Raw genomic sequence first — 12,312 nt, 5'->3', positions numbered from 1 at the left:
GGATTGGGGCACCTGGAGAACCCAGTGTTGTCTGTTTTTTTGGAAATCCCGGGGTACCCGTGTGATCTTCCTATGGACCGCCACCCAGGCTCAAAGGGAACTGAGATGATTCATGCTAGAAACTTCCGTGTGCAGCCACAAGCTATTATGGGCTCTAGCATAGTTGAGTAAGTTACGTGAAGCTCTTGAAGAGGTAGATCAGCAGGTAGTGGGTTTTGTAGGTTTGGTATGGTCTACCCGGAGTAGAGAGTTGACGTTTCTGAAAGACTGTGTCTCGGTCATCCATTTCTCAAACACCATGTAGTGCGAGAAATTCAACGGAGGCGATCGAGTCTTGTGGGGAAAAGTGCGCAAACCTCTGCAGAGTGTACAATCTAATCATGGTTAGCCGTGTCCCCGGTTATGGATAATTCTTGAGTATCTAGTACTTGGGTTATCACATGTATCTCACCATGCTTAATTAATATTGTTGGGTTGTTAATTCACTTTAATTGGGATTGAGTTGGGGATACCTTCTCAATGATGTTTCAACCACCATGATAGTAAATTAAAATCTATTCCGTTGTTGTAGGGAAAAATTGGCTTTTTGCAAAACTACAACCATACAGCTTTCCACCAGCCATATATGCATGTAGTGATAGCATTATTCTGTTTCTACTCTACTGTGTTATTTTGCGAGCATATTCCTTGTGCTGACCCGTTTTCGGACTGCAACGTATTATGTTGCAGACTTTTCAGACGAGGAGTAAGGTTCGTTAGGTCGTTGCCGTGCAGCTCAGCTATGCCGTTGGAGTTGATGGACTCACTTTATCTTCCAAGCCTTCCGCTGTTATCGCATTAGATGGCCTTAAGCCATATTATTGTAATAAGTTCTCTTTGGAGACATTCGATGTAATAGTGTGTGATTGCTACTCTGTTATAAATCCTTCGAGTACTATGTGTGTCAGCATTACCGATCCAGGGATGACACTGAAGCACAGAGACTTGACCATTTGAGGTCGGGTCGCTACATCATAGGAAGCCGAATCAAATAGATTATTCTTTATAATGTCTTTTCAAAAGAAACCAATGTCAGCAAATTGAGTTTTAAGCTGGCCTATTAACCCTAAATTTTCAGAAGAAGTACCCGGATCTTTTGCATTGGCAAAGTTTGAACATATCTGTTAAAGGAGATTTTATATGAGATTATGGACACGTATCAAGAAGGAAATGACAAGGATTTAAGGATGATCAGGTGCCAATTCGAAAAACCTTTATCCCGGAGCACAACCTGTCATATTTGTTCTTGTGTTTATTTTTTGTAGGATCAGTTTAACATGAATAAATCCAAATTAAACTGGGGGCTAATGTCAGGGATATACCCCATGGTGTAACTCGGCCGGAGATATGACCCGGCTGCGACTTAGCGCTTCATCGGTAACCCGCCCGAAGACTGGCGAATCACTTATGACCCGGCCGGGCCTGGAGACTCATTGATTACTTGGCAGGCGGGTCAGAGAAGTGACAAGACCCGATGGCCCAGAAGGCCAACTCATGTTATGTTAGGCCAGCTTAAGAGGATAGGCATAAGGAGTATTCCCTTACAAAGGAAGCAAGACTAGGATTCCATGTGTAATAGAATAGTCCTAGTTCTACTAGGACTCCACATGTAACCCTCCCCTCCAACTTATATAAGAAGGGACAGGGCACCCCAAGAGGGACAAGTTTTCACAAGTTTAGACAAATAAGTTAATAGATCTCGAGATAGAGGTAGCGAAAGAGCACCCTTGTAATCGTGAGCATCATCATCAATATCAATGAAGTGAGATGTAGGCTTTTACCTCCACCGTGAGGGGCCGAACCTGGGTAAAACCTCGCGTCTCTCATCCCACTCAACCCCTCTCAAGCTACCACATAGATGCATTGACCACACGACTAAGTCCTCACACTAAGGACATCTGCCGAGACAAAACCACGACAAATACCACAACTCAAATCAAAACAAAGGATTGGGTTTCCCAAATAAGCCGAAAACAAATACATAACCCCACATGCATTTGTTGGAAGGAAAATCCTTGGTAACTACTTGAATTCCCACCTAAGAACTCCTGGAACTCTCGGTTATGCAATCTGGTACAACAAGTACAAGGAGCAAATATCATCACACAACTCCTAGCAGAATTCTACGCTCCAAATGTACCGCCTCCTCAACACATAACCAAGAACCTCGGAAACTGTGTACCTCAGACCTTTGAAAAACATCTAATATACTAGTTATGGCAATACATCTGATCGCTCTCCCTACTACTGGGTGGCTCTAAACTACTCTCACCACAAGGAGTATAGAAGCGTTTTCGATGTCGGTGTCCTCTGATATTCCAGAACTAAAATGATAAGCACTATGACAAAAACACCTTGGAGCTCAACTCCTTGAGACACTTCCATAGCCTCTAAATGATAGGAGGCACCAATAACAGAGTTCACGTCATAATGATGTCAAACCGATTCCTACAATACCCGCGTGATCCTAAAAAAATTGAGTGGGAAGAGTAATGGAATAAAAACACCTATGTCACAATTCCTCACCAAAGCGACTAAGGGGATAAGCAGCAAAAATAATTCCTACTATCTGATATATAGCTAGACTCAAAATAGGTTTTTTTCTAGATACAACAACGGCAATGGTTCGATCAATCAAGGGGCTCCTGCGGTCGGTAAGACTCTGATACCAACTTGTAGCGCCCAAGATGCGATTCTATCCCAATCATGTTATGAGTTCATGATTGGGGCTCAAACACATTTCGAGCGCATAGCAAGGTGGATATCATTACAACATACCATGTACTAAATAGATGAGAATACAAGGTAAAGGCTTACACTCGCCACAAGCTACACCATGAATACAATAGTACATCCATACATAGCCATCATCATATACAAGAGCAAGATCTGGCTACGGATGAAATCAAATGAAAAAGAAGAACAACATACACCCTGCTAATCCCAGGCACTCGACCTGGAACCTATCCCTTGATCGAAGAAGAAGCAGAAGAACTCCAAAACAAGCAACCATCGCTCTCAGGTCAGATCATCGCATTACCTATACCTGCAACTATTGTTGTAGTAATTTGTGAGCAACGAGGACTCAGCAATCCCATTACCATGGGTATCAAGACTAACAAAACTTAATGGGTATGGAATGTATAAGTGGTGATGTTGTAGCAAGCACTAAGCATTTGTATGGTGGCTAACTTATGAGTACAAGAATAAGAAGAGAAACTACGCATAACGGTTGCAATCTATTAATGATCAAGAAGTGATCCTGATCTACTTACGATTCACTCATAACCCCACTATGTTCTCCTCTCGAACCACACTTGAAAAGAGACGGTCACGATTACGCACGTGGTTGGTATATTTTTAATTCGGACATAGTGTCAAGTTCTCTACAACCGTATATTATAAATTTCCAATCTGCCACATAATCGGGGGCACAGCTCTCGAAAAGAATAAACCATGCAGGGGTGTCCCAACTTAGTCCATCATAAACTCTCACAATTTGCGGAGGTAAATCTCCATCTCGGGACAACCCAATCAAGCTTAGAATCCCAGTGCACAAGACATTTCGACAACGGTAAAACAAAACCAGCAAGACCTCCCAATGTGCCGACACCTTGATAAGAGCCGCGCATATCTCGCCTCAGGCCATGATCGGATGGGACAAGCTATGAGTAAAACCAATCCTCAAGTTTTCCCGTGGTGGCCCCGCAGGCTGCCCGGTTTGGACCAGCACTCATGAGGAGGACTGGCCCAGATTGTTGATTAATTATCCTTAGGTGCTAGCTGGTCCCTGTGCAAGTTTTAGTTGTTATTAGGCAAATGGTATAACCAAAATTGGGCCTTGCTGGAAGAGTTTTAGTCAAAGCAAATTGTCAAGGGGGTCAAATAAACCCTGACCGTGTTAGGAACACAAATCAAGGAACATAACACCGGTATGACGGAAACTAGGGCAGCAAGAGTGCAACAAAACACCAAGCAAAAGGCTAATCCATCCACCCATTACCAAGTATACTAGACCGTGACGGCGCGTGTTGCCGCGCCCGTCCATTTTTACAATAGAATGATAGTGAATTCAGAAATATATGGATACATAGAAATGTATGTTATTATGTGTTAATCAAAAGTAACCACAAATCTTAAGTAGAAGGGTAACTTGTTTTTACCAATCACCATGATATGGGTATGTACACTCTTGATGTCAGAACGGTAAAATGGCATAACAGCTATGTTAATTAGTTAACTACGAAAATCTAATGGATCATCTTTTTCTGAAGATCCGGAACTTATGGTTACTTCATGATCACCCTAAGTCGCATCGCCGTGAAAATTTCTGGAAACAAAATAGCTTAGCAACACAGAAGCACATAGCGATGATGGTCATAAATAGCATGTTGTAATTGTTGCTACGTGTTGCAGGCGAGCATCACATTTGTTAAAATTAGATATTATACATAGCTAGGCGCACGGAAGAAACATAAATAACAAAAATGGAAGTAATAACATTACGGAATCAAAAAATATGTGAGGATTTATATATACCTCCTAATAGCATATATCAGTCATATGATCAGTTCACATTTCAGTTAGAAAAAAGTGCAATGTATCCTTGAATATTGACATGAATTTGCGTAACATGCGGATCACTACAATACATTACACTAACTATGAGCATATAAACATATAGTCCATCTAAGAAGACAGGGCCTTCTATGCATGTCTCAAATTATGGCACTGCAGTGCTATCAAGCAGAATGAAAACTTGTAAAATCCACCTGCATGGGTGAGAGAGTTAGGGAATATAGCACACGAGACTGAGAAAAATATTTTTCTTTATTTAATTTATTTTGATTCCATCTTAGATGCTAATACACAACTAAAACTATAAATCAATAATTCAAAAAATTCAAAAATTCACAAAAAAAGAACAAATCAGGCCAAATAAGGTAAGTGTGCATCATTTTAGTAACATATAAGTCTGAGTAACATTACCATTAGTTAATATGCTTATGCTATTTGTCCCAATAATAAATCATATGGGTCCAGAGATAAACAAATTTATATTTTACTTCTTCAGCAAGCGCATAGTTGTATTAGAATTTTGTATAGGAAGAGCCAAAGACATCGTAGAAAACTTTCTTTTCTTGTTGTAGAGGACAACAATGGTGGAATCGTATGAAACAAAGACTGCTATAGTCCTATGGACAAGTATGTAGTAACCAAAGGGACTGTTATGAGACAAAGATTTATTAATACATAGCAAATATGTTGAATGTTTTTAATAGTTTGTTGTGGTCCTTCATTTTTTTACTTGATCCAACTATCTTGTAAAATCTATACGTTGTTTTTACTCTTCATAACTACACAAACACAAACACAATCTGTTACAAATTTAATCGAAATGATAGAATCAGCATGGCATGTCTAATTTCTGGTATCATTTTGTGAGGATAAAATAAGAGATTGCTGCCCCTAGCTAATTCCATCTATATCAAGAAATTACTGCAGCCTAAATCCTAGTGCGGACTAATATTATCACATAGAATAAATTAACGAAGGGCCGACTAACCAAAAATTTTCCTTCCCATTGTCACTGTCGTCGGGCTTCAATGGCCGGGCTCGACCATCAGTGCGATATAGCAAGCATGGTACTGTATGTCGATATGTATCAAATTGGCAAGCAATGCATCAAAACCAACCTGTGCTGACTTGTTTACTATTTTCAGCTTCCTCTCAGCTCCGACCATAAATTCACAAGGTACCCATGTATAGATGCATAATAATAGAAAAAACTTTATAAGTTTAATAATCTGACAACTTACTGACACAATTAAAATCCTCTATATTTCATGGTGTAACTTTCAGCAGGGCAAGCGTCAAAATGGATTTATTGACATCAAATTGCAGGAAAAGAACATTATAGGCTGAGATAAGGAACTCATTTTTCGTGCTGTGCAATTTGTTAAATGAATGGCAGGATAAAGAATATGTTAGACGCACTAAAACCAGTAGAATTACACATACAGGTAGCATGGGCTCCATCATCCAGTTCTCCTTCCCCATTCCCCTCCAGACTTCCGCAGATCCTTCACCGGTGGGCATGGTTGACATTCATCTTCCCCCCTTCTCCAAGTGTCCCCTCCTTCCTACCTACCCTCTTTCCCCAACTCTGCATCGAGTTATAGATTTTTTTTCTTTAGTGATGCTATTCTTTGCACCCCCAAAATTAAAGCAGGTTCTCTGGATTAATCGAGTGAACTTCGGTTTCACTAGGTTGGCTTATTCTGCTGCATAAGAAGTTTTGTGAAAGTGATCTGATAGGCATAATGTGTTCATATCCAGAATGTGATGTGGAGGCATCAGCACCTTGAACAATATTCCTGTTTCGTTTGTGCATTTTTAACCTGCTAACTAACCTGCTACATATATAGGGCAAAAACAACAGGCAGTACTGCAATTATTTCAATCAATCATAGAGAGTGGCATCATATTGTACGAATAGAAAGGTAAATATAATATGCATAGATAGTTAGATGGGGCACAAGTTAAATGAGGCATAACAGCATATGAGGATACTCATACTAACCTGTCCGTTGACCACTGGATATTGGTAGATTCAGCTGCAAGAAAGAAAGAAATCCATTTTTTTTCTCTTTCCTTTTTTGCGGGGAGAAATCCGTCCTCTAGAGATCCTGCAATCATTTCGAATTATGAGCCAAAGAACAAATTCGTAAAAGGGATAACATTTCAGCAGATTGCAAAAACTCAGATGATTACCCTAAGTGCACTCTGCACTTGGTCAAAGAATAATGCGAGCAGCAAGGGATAATCTGTAGATGTCTCTAAACTATTATAGCAAAAATTCGACAAAAACATTGAATTTAAAATCAGCACATCATATTCTAAATGGGTAATCCCTAAACCGTTTAATCCAGCATAATGAGCTAACCTACCAGAACGTACCTGCGTTGTTTGTGAATAGAAAGAACAACATCAATGAAACAAATTTTGAAAATGGATGAAGAATTGGGGGAAGAGGGGGCGGGGGGGCGGGGGGTAGGAAGGAGGGGGGATTAGAATAACTTAGAGACCTAAGCATCACCAATCTCTGTCGCAGAATGGTTTGGGGAAGGAGCAGGAAGGAGCAGCGGCCAGGTTGGGATTATATGGGCGCCTGTGACTTAAAGATAAATATGAATGGACAAACGAAACTGACCTGTTTTTATGGCCATTAACCAATCAATCAATCACTGGCGATAGAACTCCAATCGACATACTACTATTCGTCATTACTGCATTGTCCCGTCGCGCTGTGCAAGTGCGACCGAGCGGACACCGTGCCATCGCCCGTCAAGGCCGTTCATCGCGTCGGTCAGATCACAGCGCGGTGGCCATGGGAGTCGTCTCTCCCGCATTGATCGGAGCCCAACATGGTCGCGAAGACCGAGGAGCCGCCACGCGAATGAGGAAGGCTGCGACCTTGTGATTGTGAACCAAACGAGGGTTGCCAGTCATGTATTTTTTGTCCCTTCAGCTTTTTTTAGACAACTTTTTTCCCTTGATTTTTTTAGACAACCTCACGAAGCTTTATTAATTTTCCCTTCAGCTGCACCTGCACGGATGGGAGGCTGCTAGAAGCCCATTAAGGCCAATTTGACGACAGAGGCCCAAAAAAGTGACCGGAGAAGCGACCCAGGACGATTAGCGCTCAACTGTAGCGAACGAGGCGAGCGTGCATGCGATCCCAGGCCAATCTGACGGCCGAAAATGGTAACAAGTGACGATCCGACGACTCTGAACGTTGATGGTCTGGGAGGGCTCGAAAGTTGCATAGTTATAATGATTCTAAATAGATGCATTAATTAAATAACAGATATTGTGATATCCCATGATATCCATGTCCCAACATGGAACAACCTCAAACTGCACCTGCAACTAGCAACGCTATAAGAGGGGCTAAGCAAAGTGGTAACATAGCCAAACAACGGTTTGCTGGGATGGTAGAAAGGTTAGAGGCTTATCATGACACTTTGGGAGTCTTGATAAACAAGTGGTAGGTAGCGCGACATAGCGATAGCATCGAGATAACTAGCAAGCAAAGATAGTAGCGGTATTGAAGGTAATGGTCATCTTTCCTGAAATCCCACTAGGAAGAAGACTGAATCCATGATGTAGACGAATCAACATAGTCGAATTAATCCTCACAATCGCAACGTTACCGGAACTATCAAGAAGAAGCAACACTAGAAAGAAGAAACAACGTGGTAAACCAACAAGCATAATCATGGCATGATGCACAATCAAGTATGATGGATGTCCGGTTTAATGAGTCATGGAATGGCAAAGTGCAACAAACAATACTACAAATTAAGTGGAGCTCAATATGCAATGAGTTACATATTGACGAAACACCACATGCGAATTATTTAGTGCGCTCTCGTTTATGAAAAAGACAAGCTTAAATATTGGTTAACATGGCAAGACGTGAAGCATAACTAAACTAACTATTTAGGCAAGTTTAAATGAGGCCAAAAATAACAAACTACAATTATGGAAAATCCCCACATGCATATTTCAAATTTGGTATTGTTCTACCCTATACATAATTTTAGAGTTGTTAAACATGCAAAGTAATGCCACCATGTTAAACTATGCACTTTTCTAACCCATTTACATATAAAGTTTATTTAATTCGGAGCTATGATTATTTAGTTATGAAATAAACCATTTCAACATCTCATTGATGCAAATTAATGCAAATCAATTTTTAACATTTTTAACATGGACGAAAGTTGCAAATTATGAAAGTACATGAAATTCTAAGCATTTTACATATAAAGTTTGTTTAATTACAATGCACGGATTATGAGTTATTAATGCATGAACATGGAGGGTTTTTTTCTGTAACGCAAGTTTTCTCTGGATAATTACTAAAATCGCTGGACAGAAAAAAGACAGAATGGGCCAAAACTGCACTTGGGCCGATAGTGCAAAGGTAGCCGCAGCAGTGGCTCACCATGGGCTGAGGCCCGGTCGGAGCAGAGGAGGCTGACTGGGCTGGCGAAGGCGGCTGGCGACGCTGCGGCCCAGGTCGCGGGTTAACATGGTCAGCAGGATGTGGTCAATGCAGAGGACGCCCACAGAAGCAGGGCTCGAGCACGAGCTCGCAGGCAACGGGGAGATGGTGCAAGGCAGGGCTCCGGCGGCGTAGTCAACGGGCAAGAGAGGCCGCCGACCAACAGGGATGGCCGGAGAAGGTCCCGTGGAGGTGGTCGACGCTATAACAGGGAACATCGACAGAGGGGGTCGGGTGAGATAGCGGAAGACTCACCGAAGAAGAGAAAGGGGAAGGGAGAAGGGGCAGTGAGGAAGACCTGCTAGTGCTGCTCATCGGTAGGAGGACGGCGAGGGCGGAGCAAGGCGGCGGCGTGGGCGACGAGGTGGAGGTTGGGGACGACTCGTTCTGGCCAGAGACAAGGCCATGGGCGGCGCTGTTCGGGACTATCGCTACTTCTTGCGGGGTGCTCGGGGCAGGGGCTTTAGGACGGCCATGTCAGTTCCGGTCAGTGGCAAGAGATCAGGCCATAGGGAGAGGCAGGGGCAACAAGAAAAAACAGGGGGAGTGGGAGAAGAGGAGCGACAAGGAGGTCCTGGCCTGATGATAGCGGGGCTGCTGCTAGCTCTTGGTGAGCGGCTGGTCTAGCAGCTCAGCTGCAGGGGAGCGGGGATCGATCTAGGAGTGAGCGGGGCTCCTCCTCGAGCGGGGATGCTCGGCAAGAAGAGGGAGGCGGCACTGAGAGCCGGGTGGCTAGGTCGGGAGACTAGGAGAAGGTTGGTGGCGACGGATCTGGAAGCTATGGGTGATTGGAGGGTTTGGATCAGGGGCAATCCGGAGGTGGAAGGAGATAGGATGACTGGCGGCGGTGGGACTTGGTGGCGGAGGAGGAGGTTGGTACAGGCCATGAGCAACGGTGCGGTTGACCCGCGACGAGGCTTGCGAGGCGAGCAAGGATCGAGAGGAGTGGAGTGCTTCAGGAGGAAGGGAAGGTGGATTTGGTTGGTTGGCTGGGAAAGTGAGGAGGATTTGGGATGAGCGGCAGCGGCGACGAGACAGGTTCCTAGGATCTAGGTTTGGATAAAATTGGTAGGTCTTTGTCTGCTATTTATAACATAGACAGATTGGGGGAGTGGTTTGGAGCCATATGATCCAAACCGATCGGCCATGTTCGACCGGTTCGGGTCCGGGGGGAGTTTCAGACACGCACATGAGGGGGTCTGTGTACTATGAAGAAAGACTCTGGTTTAGGCAAGAGAGAAAACTAAAAACAATGTTGCAAGTGTGGTTGGTCTCAGAATGACCAATGATGACAAGGGAGAGACGCGACAATGACGAATAGATGCAAGTTTGGAAAATGATGACAAAAGAGTGTCGGTGCAATGCGAATGATGCGATGAAGATTGCAACAAAAAAACAACACATGGCGATAACGGAATAAATGGAAGGCATCTGGAGCGTCGGTCTTGGGGCGTCACACTAATCTTGGCCTGATCTATATGCCAGTGATAGAAAAGGACAAGACACACATTTTCTACTAAGTATAAATGATGGTTTCTTGTCATCCAACAATATTATCACTTTTGAATACTTTTTATAACAATTCATATTATTGCTAGGTTACTTCATGCTTGTGGTTTACCGAACCACTCTTACGAGAGAGCAAGTAGTGTACGAGGTGCTCGACCGCGAGAGTAAAACCCAACAGAACCTCGCCGACCTTGACGTGTGGCTATAGGAGGAAATACCGATGGCCGCAGCCAAAGCGTGTGACTTCTACCACCATTTTTAAAGCACGTGAGATCCCCCGGTGTTCTAGGGCCCCTTTGACTCATAGGGATCCTATTAGTAGCTAGTAAATGTAATGGGATCCCTTCAATTAAAAATTTACAAAAAATATGGGATCCTTTAGTTAAGTAGCTATGTGTTCAAAACTACTTGGTGGACTAAGCTGAAACTTTCCCACTTCGTGCAATATGTCTATGTAGAAATACCAGAATTTTTTATGGTTTTTTGGAGAAACTTTCCCACTTCGTGCAATATGTTCGTTTTACAAAATGGTCCCATATGTAGGCCACAAGGGGGGGGGGGGGCTATTTCTAAGTAAGACGGGTCTTCAAATTTTTTGAAACCATGTGAGATTTTTATGAAAAATTAAAGTGCTAATATTAGGATACCATGCAAAGTTGGAAAAATATTTGATAATGTTTAGATATTCTATAGTTTTTCCACTTAAATAGCTATCAAAATGCTAAACAGAGATTGTTGCAAAAAATGGTAATTTTGACTAACATTAGTTCTTAGTTCTTACAAATGTTTAATAAAGTAGTACTAAAAATTTGAAATGGAAACGAGCTAAAATGGTCACAACAAAAGGGTTGTGTGCACATTAGTATGGGAAATGGTTCACTAGGTGATCAATCATTCTTCCTCTTATGTGTATTTTTCTCATAGAGTGTTGTGCCAATATACTTGGACTCCCTCGCAATTTTTAGTTATTATTTTTTTACAATGTTTAGATATTTGAATTTTTTCCTCTTAAATAGCTCTAGAAATTGTAACTAAAGATTATTACATCAAATGGTGATTTTAATTCTTATTCATTCTTACAAGTGTTTAGTAAATGTGCGGTAAAATTTCAAAGTGAAAATGAGCTTTGGTCCTAGGTAAAGGGTTGTGTGCATATTTGTATGTGATGTTATGGTAGAATAATTCACTAGGTGTTGAATCATTATTTCTCTTATGTGTATTTTCCTCAGATTTTGGTCAGAGTGTGTCATGCCAATATTTGGACTCTGTGCCAAATTTTACTTATTTTTGACAATGTTTAAATATTTTATCCTAGTTTCCTCTTAAATAGATGTAGAAAATAGTAAATAAATATTATTACATAAAATGGTGATATTATTTCCTGTTCATTCTTACAAGTGTTTAGTAAAGTCGTAGTATAAATTCGAAGTGAAAACGAGCTCAAATGGTCATAACAAATGGGTTGCGTGCATATTTGTATGAGAGATAGTTCACTTGGTGATGAAAGCTATGATGAACATTTTTATCATTTACATTTTCAAAAAGGATGTTGAAACCCTAGTCTCTTCGTCATTATGATGCACTTAGTGACCTTTTATTAAAATTGATCTAAGGCGACAAGCCCTAAATCATTAACAAGAAGAGTACAAAACATAGGTAACAATGATTGGACCTTTACAAGATATGAATGC

The 12,312-nt window shown here is 41.8% G+C and overlaps 1 long non-coding RNA gene across 2 annotated transcripts; it reads right to left on the bottom strand.

Moving 5' to 3' along the window:
• Positions 1–4,110: 4,110 nt before the first annotated feature.
• Positions 4,111–10,156, bottom strand: LOC119285748. 2 transcript variants are annotated; one of them, XR_005139775.1, is made up of 3 exons: positions 9,411–10,156; positions 9,053–9,314; positions 4,111–6,728 (listed from the first exon to the last, which is right to left on the bottom strand). It is a non-coding gene; the product is annotated as an uncharacterized LOC119285748 (long non-coding RNA). The 2 variants fall into 2 exon arrangements; XR_005139774.1 differs by having other exon boundaries at positions 9,053–10,156.
• Positions 10,157–12,312: the final 2,156 nt, after the last annotated feature.

This window comes from Triticum dicoccoides, chromosome 4A (assembly GCF_002162155.2).
Source record: "Triticum dicoccoides isolate Atlit2015 ecotype Zavitan chromosome 4A, WEW_v2.0, whole genome shotgun sequence".
Lineage (NCBI taxonomy): Eukaryota > Viridiplantae > Streptophyta > Magnoliopsida > Poales > Poaceae > Triticum > Triticum dicoccoides.
Note: the sequence above shows the minus strand (reverse complement) of the source record. Positions and strands in the feature narration are given on the sequence as shown.